We start from the raw sequence: 19,015 nt of genomic DNA on the forward strand, positions 1-19,015 counted from the left end.
AGAGAGCCTATTTTTCACAGGGTTTTAGGGCAGGTGCAGTGGTGCATACGCACATTTAGCCAGTGGCCCGTCCTCTGTTTCAGTCAGAGGTCAGGATCAGGGCTGAGTCATGGCCTCGTCATCTGTAATACCACTGGTTTTAGTCATTGCGTAATTAGCCTTGTGTTTGGTAAGGCCTAAACACACAGCTTTTAAAAGGTGTCGCAATTATGGAGATGGGACTGGTTTCATAAGAATAATTATGATAATTTGCATAATTCTATTAAATCATGTTAGAGACCTTTTCCCCCTAGCCTAGATATTCTTTTTTTTTTTTTACTTGTTGTCCTATTGAGGGGTTGACAATTGGTCAAGTCAAATATATACTATATAGATATACTATATAGATAAACAGAAAAAACAAACAATGGCCAAAAATAAGGAGATATTTGTTTTTAATGACTCAAAAAATTCTATCATCTATCTATCTATCTATCTATCCATCCATCCATCCATCCATCCATCCATCCATCTGATTCAATATTGTATGTTTCTCTGCTGCTTCTGTATGCTAATATTTATTTCTGTTCGTGAAATTTTTGTTTTTGTAGGAAGTTTCTCCCAGTGTCTTCAATTCTTAGACTAAAGTAAAAGAAGTCCATCTGGTGGTCTCTTTCTGTCTCCCTTCCTCTTTGTTCAATTTCATCACAGTGAAACAAGCTTGAAGTGTAACTTCAGAGAATGAATCATTTTGAAGCATATGGGCTGACAGTCCCTCATGAGTTACTACTCCTTATTTACTTATCAGAAGAAGGAAAGTGTTTGAAATATCATCAGAATAAATGTTTTTTTTTTTTTTGCATATGCAATGAAATATAAAAAAAAAAAAATACATGAAAAGAGAATGCCTTCAAAAAACGTTCTGTCTTTGATCATTTGTGTTCCCTGATCTTCCATAAATATGCAATAATAATAGTAAATATAATAAATAATAAACTTGTTGTGTTTAAAACTTTTCCCTGATAACACACATACATCTCAGAGATGTATATTTGATGTGTGTGTTTACATCTGGAAGATGTATTTTTTAGTGTTTGCTATAGGACGTTTCCTGTCAGATGTCAAATAGACGTTTAGAAGATGTCTTTAAGATGTTTATAATTTGGAATGTTGGTAAAACTGACACCTTATAGACGTTTGTATGCAGCAGATGCTTTTCCAGATGATTTTTTAACAGACATCTTGCAGATGTACATGTGCTGTGTACGTGGGTTGACATGATGTAGCATACAATCATAAAAAAATATAATGTTTATAAGAAAATAATGAAATATTTTGAACTGTCTCACCAAATCTTTATAAAATATGTTCTCCTTCCCCGGCTTAAATGTAGACATTTGAATAATTAGTAAATAATTAGCTCAGTTTTCCAGTTATGTCACAATACACCATTTAGGGTGAACCAGGAAATTGACGGGAGTGACTGCTAGATAATCTGTCTGCCTCTCTCTCGTTTTCTTTGACATTTGGCACAGAGGATTTAGAGACATGGGCATACTGACATTTAATTTCTCCCACTACTACTTCATTCTGTTCGTCTTCCTCGTCTTAAAGAAAGAGGTGAAAGATATAGAAACAGGATGAGAGGTCAAAGTTTGTTTCACGGTTTGCCGGGATTTACAACATCCTCACTGTGAACTTATCAGGAAATGACATGAACTTTCTGTCTTGATTTTCCAATGACGTTTCATCTAAAGCTATTGGTGATGACGCAGGTCATTTGTAAAGTTAAATTTAAAAGGAGATTAATGGTCTCACGTTAAACCACGTTGCATGATTCAAATAGCCTAGACCTCAGAGAAACTAAAGTAGTCAAAGCAGAGAATAAGACACATACACAGATACTTTGGAATCTGTTTGGGCTTAATGTGTGGCTAGGTTTCTCTATTTTTGTTTATTCATTTTAATCTTTCTTTCCTAACAGATCCTTGGGTAAAATAGACCCTTTTCACATTTCCGGGTTTCTTGAAGTCGTCATAGTTGGGTAAAATTCTATAGCGGTGAATGAGAGAATACATTAAATATATTTTTTTTGTTTCCATTTGCTCAAATAGCAAAAGAAAAACTCCACAATAGTGTTTTCACAACTTTAAAAAAGAGGAATAAAAATAGAGAGCAATTGATAACGGCAGTCAGAAGAGAGCAAGATGAAATTTTTACCGTCACTCCCATAGCAGCTGTATTAGAAACACCCTCACAGCAGTGTTAACTAGTTTTTTGTCATTTGATGCAAAGGTAATAGAATACTAAGTATAGAGTTATAAATGTACATACGTTTTTTAAAAAATGAAAATATAAAAAACTTTGCAGGATTTACGATATTGATGACCGTTAAAACGCGTCATCACAGTCTGTGAAAAGGGTCAATTCTATGGCGGTGAATGAGAGAATACATTAAATATATTTTTTTCAAAAAGAGGAAAAAATATAGAGAGATTGATAACTTTGCAAGATTTACTATGCTGATGACCGTTAAAACGCGTCATCACAGTCCGTGAAAAGGGTTAACTGCATATGCATTCATGGAAATACAACATGGATAGATGTCTAAATTAGTAACAATAACTCAAGCAATCTAAATGTCCAGCCTGGTCTCATTGTTAATACGTAGGTATTAATACGTAACTTTCAAAGACACAAAACGTACATTTTTGTACGTTTAGAAAGGTGCTAAAACGTACAATATTGACGTAATTATGGCACTAAAACGTAAAAATACTTACGTTTTTACAGCGAAAAAACGTAAAATATTTACGAATCTTATCATGTCTTAAAGATATATGTATAATTTCCCTTTTATCGTTTTGTAGATAAATGTAAGATCCCTAAACCCCATCCCGAACCTAAACCTACCCATTTTATACAGAATGTTAAAAGAATAAAACATAATGGGCAGAAATGTGTAGGAAAATGACAATTTTAGTAGAAATATAACATTAAAATATTTTGAGCCACTAATCCTACACCTACCCCTAAACCTACCCATAACCATTTCTTTAAACTACCTAACGTTACTAATATAAATAAAAGAATGACAGACAAACAAGCGTAATCACATTTTTTTTTTTTTAGCGAAAATGTCAAAAGTGGTACCAAAAGTAGTTCAAATGATGATGAGTTCCAGTCACAGTCCTCTCTGGCGGTAATAGTTTTTTATAGGGTATAGAGCAGAATTTAACTTATTAATCCATGAAAATATGATGAATCCGGCTTCTCTCCGTGAAGGCGCGACACTCATTTCAAATGTCAATCCACTGAAACACGGCATGTCGCAATCTGTGACGAAGCAAGTGAGAACCAATGAGCGTTTGATATCAGTGCCGTAAACCATGTCGTAACGCTTCTCGAGGGTGGCGCTACTTTCAAATTTGAATCATAAAGAGCGCGAGCTTTGACTGTGATGGTTGATGTAGCTGAGAATCAAAATGAAGATCGATGGATAAAGGGCTGAATTTGGATCTGTTCCTTACAAACATAGTTTCTAAAGATTGGGAGTACAGCGAACAAATAAAATTGATGTGATTTGTGAATTTATGTTGTGTTTTGGTGTATCTTATGGTTGTATTGTCAGTCGCTGCATTGGAGAAAACGCCTTCTGTGTCGCACAGCAAACAAACTAAATATTACAAAATGGTTAAACAATTACAGAAAATGTATTCATAAGGTTTTAAATTGTAGTCTTGTTTAACATTATGCGATCCTCCGAAACGAGCAGCACAAGTCACGAACAGAAATGTTATTTCATATTAAGTAGATGAGTGAACTGCTGTCAATAAATTCGACTAAAAACAACATTAAATCATTAAAGCCACGATTTTAATATTAATACATGGGAATTAATATACATTCACACTTTACGTTACATGATTTACGTTTTTATTGCTGTTAATACGTAAAAGTATTTTTACGTTTTAGTCCTCTAAATACGTCAATGTTGTACGTTTTTGTGTGTATGAAAACGTAAGTAAATGTACTTGTGGTAGAACCACAATTTACGTAAAAATACACATGTGTTCTCATGAGATCACGTTGAAATGTCAGACAAAAATATATATACGATATATATATATATATATATATATAATGTATTGTTTATTAAAAAGTACAGCGTTTGGTTAGTTTGCGTCAACAAAAGTTGCCATTACGTTTCCTCCTTCTTGTCCTTATATGGTTCGCAGGTCGCAACGCTTCCGCTGAGAACACAAAACAGTTCAGCTTTATAAACGCGCCATATTTAACTTACAAGAAGATTTTGACTGAATTGTAAGTTAAATTTAATTTATTCCGCACACAAAGCTATCATATGACTTAGAATATAGAGCCGTAATGATTACCTTTATGACGCTTTTATTGTACTTTTGGGCTTTTTGTTCATCAGTGCCTGCTCCCACCTGCGTTGTGTGGGGGAAAAAAAAGCAACTGTAAACATTTCCAGCTCCACGGATAAAGTCATTCATATTTCACACGACACGAATAAGTAAGTTTAAAACATTTCTGGGTCAGCTAACCCTTTAGTACATCCTTGAATAGAAGAAGACATCCAAGGTTTATTATTTAAGCATTAACATTTCATGACCTGACATTGTCAAACCACCATAAAGCTGTTTTGATATGATATGCAGTCAACCTGGCAGGAAGATGACAGTGTCCATATACTGTAAAGAGTTTATCTGCTCAGAGAAAATATATTATATGTGAGCAGTTAAGTACAGAATGATAAATAATACAGCAGAAAAGAGCGAGACAGCTGTCTTAGATGCAATAAAATTGAAAGGTTTTTACTATCATGACTTGTTTTGTATTTATACAGAGCTGATGTTTTCCATCCTCTATCCTTGACTCTAAAATTTAGTCTTTCAGTGGTTTTAGATCATTAAACCGTTTCCCCCATGAGGACCTGTGGCTGGTTTATATTGAAGTTGAATTCATGTTGAGTAGGGAAAGCATAGTAAGATCTAATCTGATTAGATGAAATTACACAACTTCCAGTGAGGTGCTTTTTGTTTGTTTGTTTTCAAAGTCTGTCTGAAAAAAAGGTAATGGGTTGGTCCATCGAGCATATATTTGGCTGAAATAATCCTTGAACTTTGCAAGGTGGCATCAATCTGTTTTCTGATTATGTGAAATAGTCTGTACTATTTTTCTGTCCTATACCGTACTTAGAGTCTCTTTTTGTCAGCTTGTAATAACTTCTGGACATTGAGATGATAAAACACTCAGGACTTCAGTCTGTAATAAGAGTAATTGTCTGCTGTGAGCTGTTAAGTGGATATACAGTAGTTAAGTGTTAAGTGATGATATCCGTTTTCTTTAAACACAAGATCTGCCAGTTTGTGTGCCATGTGTGATTCATGCCATCTTATTTTGAATGCAGTCTGAAGGTTATGGTATGTACCTCAGGAATGCTAATTACTTGGCAGATATGCTTCTATGTCCATGTTTCTCAAAAGAATGGCCTTAATGACTAACCTGTAATGACTGGAAAATCTGAAAAGGCAGAAAATTGGTGGCGTCAACCCTTGATGTGGTCCTTCAGACTGCTCGATGACTCAGAAAGGCGTGAGTCTTGTTGAATGTGAAATTATTGCATTATTTAGTTTACATACACTGACATTCAAAAGTTTAATGTTATTGAAAGAAGTCTTTTATGCTCACCAAGGCTGCATTTGTTTAATAAAAATACAGTAGTAAAAAGTAATATTGTGTAGTTTCATTGTAATTTAAAATAAGTGTTTTCTATTGTAATATATTTTAAAATTTAATTTATTGCTGTGATTGCAGAGCTGAATTTTCAGCATCATTACTCTGTAAATGCTAAATACACATTTCTTATTGTTATCAGTGTTGAAAACAGTTGCTGCAAACTGTTTTTTTTTTTTTTTTTAGTATTCTTTAATGAATAGAAAGTTTAAAAGAACAGTATTTATTTGAAATATTTTTTATAACAATGTAAAAGTCTTTACTGTCATGTTTGATTAATTTCTTAAAAATGAAAAGGTGTTGGTCAAAGTGAGTTACCTCTAGGGTGCTATAGGGCGCTAGGGTGCTATAGGTAGTTGAAAATTTTTTTATGTTATATAATTCGGATGTACTGTCATGTGACCTACGCTGTCAGTTGCATCACTTCACCACCATTTAAAACTCCTTTCCCGTGGCCTCATGGGATAGTAGTCTATGGTGTCCTTCAACTGCACACTTCAGAATCTCGGTAAAAGTAGTAGGTCACTCGGGCACTTTTCGCCTACTGTTTTTCTAATAATAATATGTATTCATGCTACTCTTGGTGTACTGTTTTTTGCATACTATATAGTAGGGAAGTATTCCATTTTGGACATATGTTATCTGAGTCATTTGCTAGGTTACGGAGCCCCGCACAGGACATGTGGGGAAAAAAATGTGTATATCGTGGCCACGAATTAACGTCAGGACGTTTTACTAACTTGTTCCCTCTTTTTAAGTACTTCATGCGCACAATATAATAATTTGTTACCTCGTTTTACTAAATCATGGCCATGTTGTAATAATCTGTTCTCTTTTTTTAGTTTAATCAAAACAAGGGAATTAATTAGTACAATGTGGCCACGATTTACTAAAACAAAAGAAACAAATTATAATATTGATTTTATAATAACGATTTAATTAAAACAACGGAAAGAATTAGTAAATCATGGCTATGATTTACTAAAAGGAGAGAACAAATTTGTGGCCACATAATTCTTGGCCGCTATATATATAGGTCAATGACATGACGGGTCATTTTTCTGTCCAAAGGCCTTAATAATAATAAAAAACAAAAAAAATATGACATGTTTGTCCAAAGTATGTAAGTTAGTACAACTAGATCTTTCTTATTGAATCCAAAATGATTTAATTATATTTTGCTACATATAAAGGTATTTTAAAGATTTTGAAGTGTCAAAAGGTCATTCGGTTTAACCATCCAAAGGCCTACAGCCAATTCATTTGTGATTAAAATATCTTAAAATGTAATAAATGTATATATTTTTTTTCTGGCATGATTTTATAACATCATATATCAACATAGTGCAAAATGGTATTAAAATTTTGTGTAGAAGTCGTTGTTGCTTTGTTATGAGAAAGAATGTCCGGAAAAATGAATTTCATTGATGTCTTTCGGAGTAACCAATATAAAGGGACCATTTTGGATCTGTCACATTTTGAGTTTGATTGTTCATGTTTTGAGTTTGTTCTGAAGATGTGTTTCTGTTCATTGTTTGAGTTCTAAGCTTTCTTGTTTTGTTAATTAGTCCTGTATTCCTCCGTTCTCCCCCTGTTGGTCTCTATGGTTACTGATTGAGTTAGTGTTCAGGTGTGTCTAGTTAATTAGTTCCTTTGTTTGTTCAGTGTATTTAAGCCCTGTGTTTAGTTCAGTTCAGTTGTCAGTTCTCTGTTGTGTAAACCTGGTTGTTCTGTTTCTGTTTCATAGTGAAGAGTGTTTTTGTTTAAAGTTATTGTCAATAAACCTTATACTGCTTGCGCTTAGATCCTACATCTCATCATTTGCTGCAACCAAGTGTGACAGGATCAAGTCATGCAATCAATATCATGTGACAGGATGGGACATCATTCAGACACCTGCAAAGGACCACATAGTCGTGAAGCAAAGTAACTAACTCTCTCTTAACTATTTGAAAAATGTATGTTTTCACTTGCTCATACGCATGTCCCGAAGCATCAGGTCATTCAGTACAACTGCTATAAAATGGAAAATGTTGTAATATTTTAAAAACTTGTACTAAATATAAAATTTTGATTGTCCTTTTGCTAGCTAGCTAGATATCAGCCTGTTAGCATTGTTTGAAAATATCGTCATTCAGTATAACCAAAAGTGTTGTTCGGTAAAACCGAAATTTTGGTTAACTGACATTTTTGGTTTGTTTTGATGACAAATTTTGTCCATCTTGTAAAAAAATGACAAAAGCAGTGTTAACTGATTATGAAAACCACATAATCTCATTGTTAACACTTAATAAAACTTCAAAATTAATTATATTTCCATTATTCCATATTTCCATTTTTTTTTTTTTTTACACTTTTAAAAACCTTATTCGTCAACGACCTATGTAAAATGGTAAAACGAGAGAACAAATTATGAATTCGTGGCCACTATATAAGGCTCCATAATTACTAGGTAATTATTAGGTACTAGTAATTACCCAGTAATTACTAGGTAATTACATTCTGGCAATAGTTTTATAATATTCTCCTGTCTATATCATATGTCTTGAGTAACTTTTTTGTTTATGTTTTTATTGTCCACCAGAACTAGGAAAGAACGTGGATAGAAGGGGGCAGGGTAAAAAAAAAAAGATAGAAAAGTGACTTATTAAACCCACAGTTTGATTCGACCAGTTCACATTGCCAGAAGCTGTGAGCTGTTACGGCACTGGCACGCAAAAAAAAAAAAAAACAACAAAAAAAAACCCAAAATGAAAGTGGCATTTATTCTCAAAAAATTGCTGGCAAGGCCTCAGAGGCTGCAGCTCTAACTGCCCTCCCCTTCAGCTACTGTTCCCCCTCATCAGCATCAGAGACTGGCAGCTCACTTCAATCCTGAGGGGGAGACGCCATCTCTGGGGAGACCGGCCTGGATGGCATGGCCTAATTGGGGCCCGAGGATGAGGGGCCTGCTACAGCTGCCCTGTCAGAGGAACGAGGGACCCGCTACAGCCACCACACGCAGTTACAGGTCAATAATGGAGAAGAGGAGAACCACAGCGAGACAACAAGGCTAGAAGAGAGTAGATGAGTTGAAGAGGCTACAACATCTGAAGGCTATACACGGTTTTTTAATTTCATAACAAACTTTCATCTTTGAAGATTAAGCATACGCGATTTCAGTTCTGTAAAAGCGGGAGAGAGAGACAGACAGGGGAAAAAAAACGAGAAAAAACAATGAAAAGATAGCAGAAAAAAATTCAGCTATTTCCTTATCTCTGTGCCCATAGGTCACAAAATAGCCATTCAAACGGGAGGGTTTATAAATTAGAAATATGTAAATTGAAAGACTTGATTTGTATTCCGGCTTTATTTGTGTTCCTCTGAGACTTTTCCCTCATATATGACCATTATACTGTTTTAAAAGGATTATGGCTATCAAAAATCATACTCAATTGAGACAGTCAGTAGTTATAATGAAAACGGCTCCTTCAAATGGAAGTCATTTGAATTCAAAAGCAAGAGGGAGTGATTTTTAAATGAAGGAACCCAAGTTAATGAAGAAATGTGGAGGCAGCGTTCGGCTGCCGAATTAGGAAGAAAGAAAAACAAGATGGGATTTGCAGGACTTGAGAATACAAGGTTGATTTTCAAATACAGCAATTTTGTGCCGTGCACAGAAATCAAATTATAACGCTGCTTTGATTTTCATATTTGCAGTGTGGTGTTTCCTGTCTGCCGTTTGGTCCATTTGGTCATGCATTAAGGTAATTGTAAGGATCGTCTGAGTTTATTTTAGCTGCAGATTTGTTCTGCATTTGTTTTGTTGTGTAGGCACTTAGATCTGTGAGGAACAGTGAGGCTTTTTTTCCATGCTGTGACTTTTGGCACCATATCAATCCTGCCTCAGCATTTCAGCGTGTTGAGACTGCTGCTTACATGGCCTTTGCTGTCCATGATAGAGAGTCAACAGTGACAAACAGGAACGTTTGACATTACCCTTGACCAAGGACTCGAAAATCCCAGGAAAACGTGTACACCACACACACACACCAAAGTGCTCCCTGAAACCTGTGCAATGTGCTGATTTCCCTCTGCACTCATTTCCTGTCTTCTCTCTCCTATTTATGGTATTAAATATCACTGACCAACATTTATGCAGACAGGAAGAAGGGCGGCAGCCTTGTTAGACTGCAAAATTGAAGATGATCTCTGTTTAACAACAAAGTGTGAAACAATTGTTTAAAGTCATGATGAAATGGAAGTAGTATAACAGTTTTTTTTCTTCTGTATTTTGACGTACATCCAAGTGTAATGGATTATCGGAAAAGTTAAAAAAAAGTTGAGCAGGGACTGTGCTTGGGTTGTTGATTGAACATTGAGAAGTGGCACTCAAATGTGGAGGAAGATGAACGTGAGCTTGCAGACTAAATGATTGGAGAAGTCCTGCCTACCACAGAGAAGTCCAGTTTAAACAGAAGGTCTTGCTATGACATTTTAGCCACTTTTCCACTGAACGGTTCTAAGAATTTTAAGGAACTGTTCCCATCAGGGCTTGACATAACTTTTTTGCTCACCAGCCACTGTGGCTAGTGGGTTTCCAAAGTTACTAGCCACTTAGCATTTTTACTGGCCACAATTTTGACATTGATACAATGGGGGAAAACTGCCATATAGATATTTTTAATATTATCTCATAATTTAGCAGCAGGTATATCAGGCTGCTGTCACTTTAAGATCTGACGCGTGGATCCATTATACTGTTACACATGCGTTTTCTTTCTCAACTGTTTACGTTCACTTAAAACTGTGTTTACATGAATCCTCACCAAGACCGGCATTTTGATATTATTTTGTGTGCATTTGACTGATTAAGTGCAAAAAACAGCAAAAGCAAACTTAATTTAGTACTGAGAGGCGGCTTTATGTGCGCATACTTTGGGTGTGAGCACAAAATCTGTAGGAATGAGTAAAATTATGAGCAATATGCGCAATCCCATGCTGAAATTCAAGCCCTATAACAACAACATTCATCCAGAGCAAATGAAACGAGTGAGTGGAGGCGGACATTTGGAGGCAGGTCTGTGTGTCAGTTCGCTGTTGGAGGGATGATAGAGTGAGAAAGCGGGTAGTGTTGTCAAAAGTACCGACTGTGATACCAAGTCGAAAATTTTAAAAATGACGCTTTGAGCGCTATTGAGTGGATTCGTAAACACCTCTGATTGGCCTTTGTGTTCACGTGCGCATCAGATATGTCTGATTAGCTACAAGGATCAGCGCACAGGAGCATTTGAAAGCGGGCGCTTTTGAAAGCAGGCTTTTTTTTCTTTCTATCTGTCTCTCTCCCGCTTTTACAGAATTTTTTACTCATTCCCGCAGATTTTGTGCTCATACCCAAAATGCTCGCACATAAAGCCGCCTCACAGTACTAAATTTATTTCTTTTTTGCTGCTTATTGCACTTAAACAGTCAAATACACACAAAATAACGTCAAAAAGCTGGTCTTGGCGAGTATTCATGTAAACACAGTCACATAAACAGTTGAGATGTAACAGTATAATGGATCCGTGCATCAGGTCTTAAAGTGACAACAGCCTATTATACCTGCTGCCAAATTATGAGATAATATTAAAAACATCTATATGGCAGTTTTTTCCCCATAATGTCAAAATTATGGCCAGTGAAAATGCTGAGTGGCTAGTACCTTTGGGAAACCACTAGCCACAGTGGCTGGTGAGCAAAAAAGTTAATATCAAGCCCTGATGGAAACAGTTCCTTAACGTTCTTAGAACCGTTCGGAGGAAGACCGGTCAGCTGGTAGACGCCTGCTTTCAAACGCTCCCATGTGTATCTGTGTAAGCGCACGGTGAAGAGCGTCATTGATGACTATATTTACAACATGTTTTTGAAGCATTGATCATTGTAGCCAATCACAAACATATCTCATGAGCGCGTGAACACAAAGGCCAATCGGGGGTGTTTAGGAATCCGCTCAACAGCGCTCAAAGTGTCATATTTTTAAAATTTCAGTACCGACTTGGTATCTCGGTCAGTACTTTTGACAACACTAGCAGCTGGTATCGTGTATCTATTCTGCGAAAAATGAGTATAGGAAGCGTTTCAGATATTTCATTAGTTATATGTACCAAAAAAAAAAAAAAAAACAATATTTTTGACACCACTACATTGCACTTAGTTTATTATTTCAGATGCCTTTTTAAAAGACTACAATTGAAAAATGTATATATTGTATATAAAATATATTATATATAGAAATTAAATGACTAACTTGTAAGACTAGTCTAAGCAGTTTATGCAACTGGCCACAGAATACTACAATTATTCAAAATTTTATGCTATTGGTGCGCTTATCTCTGTAACTGCTTCTTGCATAATGACAATAATGACCATCTGTCTATAAAGATCCTCCTTATTCTAATAAATGTTTTTAATAATGTAATAATTTACAGTGCTTCCAAGTAATATTTCATTACACTGTTTAAATGGCTTTTAACAAGATGGTATATTAGCATAAAATTCAATTAACATTTGTTTACTGGTGTGTGTTTATTGGCAATTGGTTTTTAGAGCTGTAATTATGGTATAATTGTATTTATTTGGTGTAATAGCTTGTAAATAATTACATGTACATGTTACATGTAATTGGACATTGTAATGTGAAGCAGAAGAAATGTCCATTTATGCTTAAGGCTAAGTGAAATTTAGCCTGACACTATCACCGCTAAACGAGAGATAGCCACATCGCTCTAATTACCAACAACAACAACAAAGCCTCATTATTATTCCCTGCATGTTGTGTTTTGCAAAGCGATGAACCGCCGTGCCTGACATCTCCATCATTACGTTTGACTGACTCTCATTTCATCACCTTTGGTGCTCATGTGGTCGAGAAATCGTGCTAGTATGTAAAAAGTCTTGCCGTCAGCAGTCCCTGCTCTTCTGAGAGCCTCTCTTTAGCTCTGAAGGGTGTCCGGGATAATGGTGTACGCCAAGACTGGCTCTGAGCAAACACAGAGTATGCTGCACGCAGAGACAAACGGCAACATCGGCATCTCAAAATGAGTTCACACCCTCAATTTCATACCTGCTATTCAGTTCTTCATGAGAAGCGCTCTGATACGCAGCTCAATTTTACGTATTGTCCTGTTGTGTTTTGTCACTGTGGCCAGAATGTGGGAGTTTTATGAGAATGTTATCTTTGCTAATATTCGTATGCAAAGTACCATGCAGATGGCTCTAAATGGACAAAAATGCTAATTTTACCAAATTTAAAATAACATCAGATTTATTTTACCTGAGCTAGCTTGTTTGGCACATCATCATATCGTACTGTTATTGCCGGTACTGATGAAGAAGCCGTGATAGGGAAAATGATTGTGAGGTGCTTACAACATTGTGAATTTGATTTATTATAAGAGTGAATACAAGCAAACAGAGATGGGCTATTTTCTCCAGGATGATGGCCTGTCTCTGTGGTCTCAAATGGATTCACTCTGTGTGCTTCCACGAACATAAAGTTGTATATTATAACTTTAGACATTTAGGAGGTGCCATTATCTGTGCCTAGTGTTTTCCATTTAAAGCAATGAACAAATAATCATGATACATTTTATATTTTATTTAAACATGATTTCAAAACTACAAACTCCTAAAAGCATAAGCAAAGAAAAAGCATTGTGCCGTTATTTTCAGGACAATTATGCATCTATTATATTATATTATATTATATTATATTATATTATATTATATTATATTATATTATATTATATTATTCCATTTATATTTGAAATCTTTTATTGTAATATTTTTTTAATTTAAATAAATTTGTTTTCATTTTGAATTAAAGTCTGTACAATAAATGCTAGAATTATGTATAAATGCTTTTAAATTAAGTTAAATTTTAAATTTTAAAATTAAGTTGCTATATAATAATTTTTTTTATTTTTTTTTTTTATTTACAGTAATGAGATTAGACTATATGAGATTAGACATTACAGTAATGTGAAGTGTCCTGAAAATATTGTCACATTTTTATAAGGGTCCAATAATTAAGAATGGGTATCGATACAGATGTCCCGATTTGATTCGATTCTAATTCACAAGATCTCAATTTGATTCAATTTGATGCTCAATTTTCGATTCGATTCTCAATTTTCGATTCAATTCAGTGAATTCAATGACTTGATTTTCACTGGCCCCACCTCAAAAAAATTATAGTAAATGAAAAAAATAATTTTGTTGGTGTTGTTTTTGACCCATGTATATCTGTATTGTAATAAATAAGGTTATGACACCAAAATTTTAGATACCAGTGAAATTTAACAATTCTCGATTCCAATTTCGATACCACAGCTAGAACTACTATCTAACTAATATAAATTTCAAAGATTATTAAAGACAAGTCTAACAGTCATTAATAAAAAACAACAACAAATAATTAAACTACAAGCAAGAGCACAAATAAATACAATAGAACAAAGATACAAATGAAATAATCAGTGCTTTTAAGGTTTTTCATGTACTGTAGGTCTAACAGAGTTTTCATGCAGGTACAGAAATTGAATAAAGTAATCAAATCTAAAATAACACTGCAAATAATCTTTACTGTACAAATTAAATTAAGGATAACCCTTATTAAAGTAACAAAAAAGTTATTCAGTGAAGAGCAGTGAGTGATTTCTTTGTCATTTGTAGTTTGATTAACATTAAAAACAGACAGCAGCAGGAATATTAGGCTGCTGTCACTTTAAGAGCTGCACTGATCCAATTTAATGATACACACATGCGTTGTCTTTCTACTGTTTACATTCACTTAAGTCATAACCGCCTATGTTTACTAAGATACTCGCCAATGCACCATTTTGAGATAAATTTGTGTGAATTTGTCCGGTTAAGCGCAAGGAGACGTGAAAGAGAATTATTTTATTATTTGCACACTGTCTAAGATGCGCAAATTTCTGTGTGCGCTTCGGATGTGTGCGCACACAAAACTTCCCACACAGTATGTGAGTTATCTTTCGCATCTTCTTGTGCTTGAATGCTTAAATTGGTAAGGCTTGAAAACGCGTGCAAATGATAAACTTTCGTGACTGTGCAGTACTGTCCTTGGGACACTGACAGTTCCTTCAACTGTTTTGAAGGAACGTCTTTCACGCTGAAAGGCGCATCTACATCCGCCATGTTAAGCATGTAGTGACATCTAGGGCAGAAGACTAACAGATATTATGTTCAATGTTTGCAGAAATAATGCAGAAATAGCCCTACCAATACTTTTGTTTATTTTCTTTTCGCAGATAATATATTTCTTCCGTCTTTTATTTTTTATTTTGTGTCCTGGACCCCTCTTTATGAGATGCACCCAAATATAGGAACATTATTTCAAAGTTTGAGACACACAGCACAGAAAAACCTCACAAAGTAACAGAAGAACAAAACTCTCCTCTATACCATCACTCTTGTTGTGTTTCTTGCCCGAAGGCGAGCATGAGATGGAGAGCGAGAGAGAGAGATGCCTTCCAGCAGAGCATAAAAATGACTCCCTTCCCTCCAGGGCCATTCTGTCTGGGAGCCAACCCTCAGATTCTCTTTAAAGAGGTCAGAGGTCAGTGTCAGACTCACCCCAAGGCTTCATGTAATGTCTTCACATGATCTGACATCTTTTGCTGTTTGATATGTGTCCTGTCATAGCAGCCTGTGTAGTATGAATGCTTACAGATGTATAGATCTGAGAGTAATGCCTGAAATAACACTCTTCAACTTGACAGTTACATGAATTCCAGAGGCTATGATTAACTCTATGTAGAAAGTAGCAAAACAATTTGACATCTAAGCATAACAAAATCATGTATTAAGCTATGCGAATAGTATCCGAGACTATACACTGTCACAAGGAAATCTTTCTCTGTGGCTGTTGTAAGCCTCTGTTATCTCTGGACTTCATTTTGGAGCATTCTGTAAAGCCATGGTTATCTTCGGACATCATTTCCTAACATTCTGTTTGGCCTCAGCTATCTTCGGACATCATTTCAGAGCATTTCATAAAGCCTTGGCTATCTCTGGGCCTTGATTAGGAGGATTGCGTGGTTATCTTTGGATCTCATATCGGCACATTCTGTAAAGCCTTGATTATCTTTTTTAAACTTATGACTCAAGTTCTAAATAATACTTTTAATAATATTTATTATTAATAGTCTTTAAATAATTATTCATTATATTATATTTCATATTTATCTAATAATAGTTAATATTAGATATTTGTTTTATTTTTTCTAAAGCTCACTTGAATTTGTTTTAGATCATTTGACATGTTATAGTGCGTTAGAAGCCTATATGAAACCAGAAGCTTTAGGGGGTGCGCAAAATGCAGCCTGTTTTTTTTTTTTTGGACTGACTGACTGGGCTTATTTTAAAAGATAATTTTAACTTTTTATCTCACAATTCTGACTTTTTTTTCCTCACAATTGTAAGTTTATATCTCGCAATTCTGGCTTTTCTCGCGATTCGGATTTTTTTCTCGCAATTACAAGTTTATATACCACAATTCTGAATTTTTTCTTGCAATTACATGTTTATATCTCACAATTCTGACTTTTCTCACGATTCAGATTTTTTTCTCGCAATTATGAGTTTATATACCACAATTCTGACTTCTTTTTCAGAATTACGAAATATAAACTCACAATTGTGTTAAAATGTCAGAAGTGCAAGATATAAAGTTTTTCTCACAATTGCGAGTTTGTGTCTTGCAATTCTGACTTTTTCTTGCAATTCTGACTTTTTATCTCACAATTCAGACTTTTTTTCTTAGAATTATGAGATAAATTCGCAATTGCGAGTTATAAGGTCAGAATTGCAAGATATAAAGTCGCAATTCTTTTTTCTCACAATTGCAAGTTTGTATCTTGCAATTCTGACTTTTTCTCGCGATTCTGTTTTTTTTTTTTGCAACTACATATCTCGCAATTCTGACTTATTTTCTCAAAATTGGAAGTTTGTATCTCTCAATTCAGACTTTATAATTCACAATTGCGACTTTATATTACACAATTCTGAGGAAAAAAAAAAAGTCAGAATTGCCTTTTTTAAATTTTTTATTCAGTGGCTGAAACAAGCTTCCATAACAAAGCTCAATTCATATTCATATTCTACCTGTATAATAATAATAATAATATATACATATCGGGGCAGATTTGAGATGCCATGCAATATATAAGCTACCCTGTGTAAAGGGTCTCAGACGGGGGAGGAAAAGAAGAGATTTATGATACACAACAATCTATTATGGGGCTGAATATAACGGCACAATCAAAGGGAGGAAATGGGCTGGAAATTCTGTTCTTCATGCTGCAGTGATTTATCCTTCTGAGGGAAAGACCTCCACATCATCACCCTAAACTGATCTGGAATCAGGGAGATAAATGGTGATATTGTGGCTCCTTCATTGTAAACTGGACTCATAAGATCACTGCGAGCTGGTCAAGAAAAGGAAATGACATAACCTATTAATGTACTGAGATGACACTAAGATCTTGACTGAGCCCAGATATTAAAACTGATCAAGGTAAAAATTAGGGCTGGATAAAAAAATATTGTTTTCTCGATTTTAGTCGATTCTCATTTTTTTACGAACCGATATCGATTCTTAAATCCCAAGAATCGATTAGTCTAGTCTGTTTTCAGTTGATGAATGAACAGCGTGCCTCCCATTCAATAAATGGCAATAAGATTTGTGTTTTGTTACTTTTGATATGAAACAAAGTCTCAGATTTCAAATTCTGTCCATTTTATTACGAAAAAAAAAAAGTTTTGACGCTGTTTAATGTGGCGTGACAGATCGCTGTAGCGCCTCAGTTCAAGAGAGGCAGCATGTGAACTGATAATCTCCTCCGCTTTAATATCAGTTACAGCGCAAAATAAACATGAATGAAGAACCGAAGATATGTTAAAATATACAGTACAACTTACCGCAATCCGTATCCTGTCTCATGTAGTCTCTCAGTCAGTGTTTTAACCATGGAAAGACGTCAATAAAACAGCTTGTAAACAATGTCAGGTAACATCACATTTACCTCAGAAAAACCATATTCAGTGACCAACTCGTTAGTCAGCTAGAAAAATGAACTCTAAAGAGGAGCTAAATATATGCACCTTATTACATATTCATTATAATTTTTAATGTTCTTCAAAATTGCATGTTTGAATAAATCCGTCAAGTTTTTATGACAGCCACCATTTAAATGTTTATATTTCAAAAAAACGCATTGGAGTAGAAATATAATTATGTAATTGTAAAGTTAGTATTTTAACTTTATTATTATAAAAACTTCATTGAGTGTAATTTAAGTGTTTGTATACAAATCAGTTCATTTTAACCTTCAGTATTATTGTAATGTAGTACCAATAGACTCACATGTATAGTTTACTGCATTAGTTGAGAGATTTTTTTCCTTGAGAAAATTTGCCATATACTGTTCCTGATATATATACAAAATAATATATATTGAATTCGAATTGAATTGAATTGCAAGCTTGTGAATCGAAATCAAATCAAGTTTTGAAATGTGTGTCAATACCCAGCCCTAGTAGAAATGTTGTCATGTATTTCAGTACAAAATTACAGTAGATGATGCAGAATCAGATTTGCTAATTTGACAAATTTTGTAAAAGCTCTGTCTTCATTTTTTCCCAGCCTGGACATGTTTTTTACCTTTATGAAAACATTTAAATAACATGAGACAGGCTATTCAAGCAAGTTTCGCCTAACCATGAATAACATGATTTCCCGGAATGACCTTTTGGGCTTTTTTGTTCCTTAATTTTCCCCCCTTTTCCCCTCATGTGTCTCATTTCCCATTCTGCCACTGGCCGTCTTTGTCTATTTTTCCTCTACAGAGAGCTGTGCATTGACACAGTTGAGCCCAAAGGGTGTAGTGTGGTCTGCACTGCTCTATAGCTCACCCTGGTCAAGGTTGCACTGAAAAGCTTGTGTCTGCATTCCCATAATCCTTAGCGAGCAGGTTGCCAGGAGTTGTTTTCATTGCTCTTTTTGAGCTGTGCTCCTGGTATTTCTTACCAAAACACTGACCTCTTTGTAGTCGGGGTGGTTTAAGATTGCAGATTTGAACATGGAAGTTTGATCCTTGAGCAAGACACTTAACCTCAGGTTACTACAGAACTTGTAATAAATATGTATTGCTTGGAATAAAAGTGTTAGCTAGCTAGTACTAGTAGTTGTTACTAGAATTACATCATAGACATTTACAGAAGAATTTCTGGT

The sequence above is a fragment of the Ctenopharyngodon idella genome, chromosome 19, assembly GCF_019924925.1.
Source record: "Ctenopharyngodon idella isolate HZGC_01 chromosome 19, HZGC01, whole genome shotgun sequence".
Classification (NCBI taxonomy): domain Eukaryota; kingdom Metazoa; phylum Chordata; class Actinopteri; order Cypriniformes; family Xenocyprididae; genus Ctenopharyngodon; species Ctenopharyngodon idella.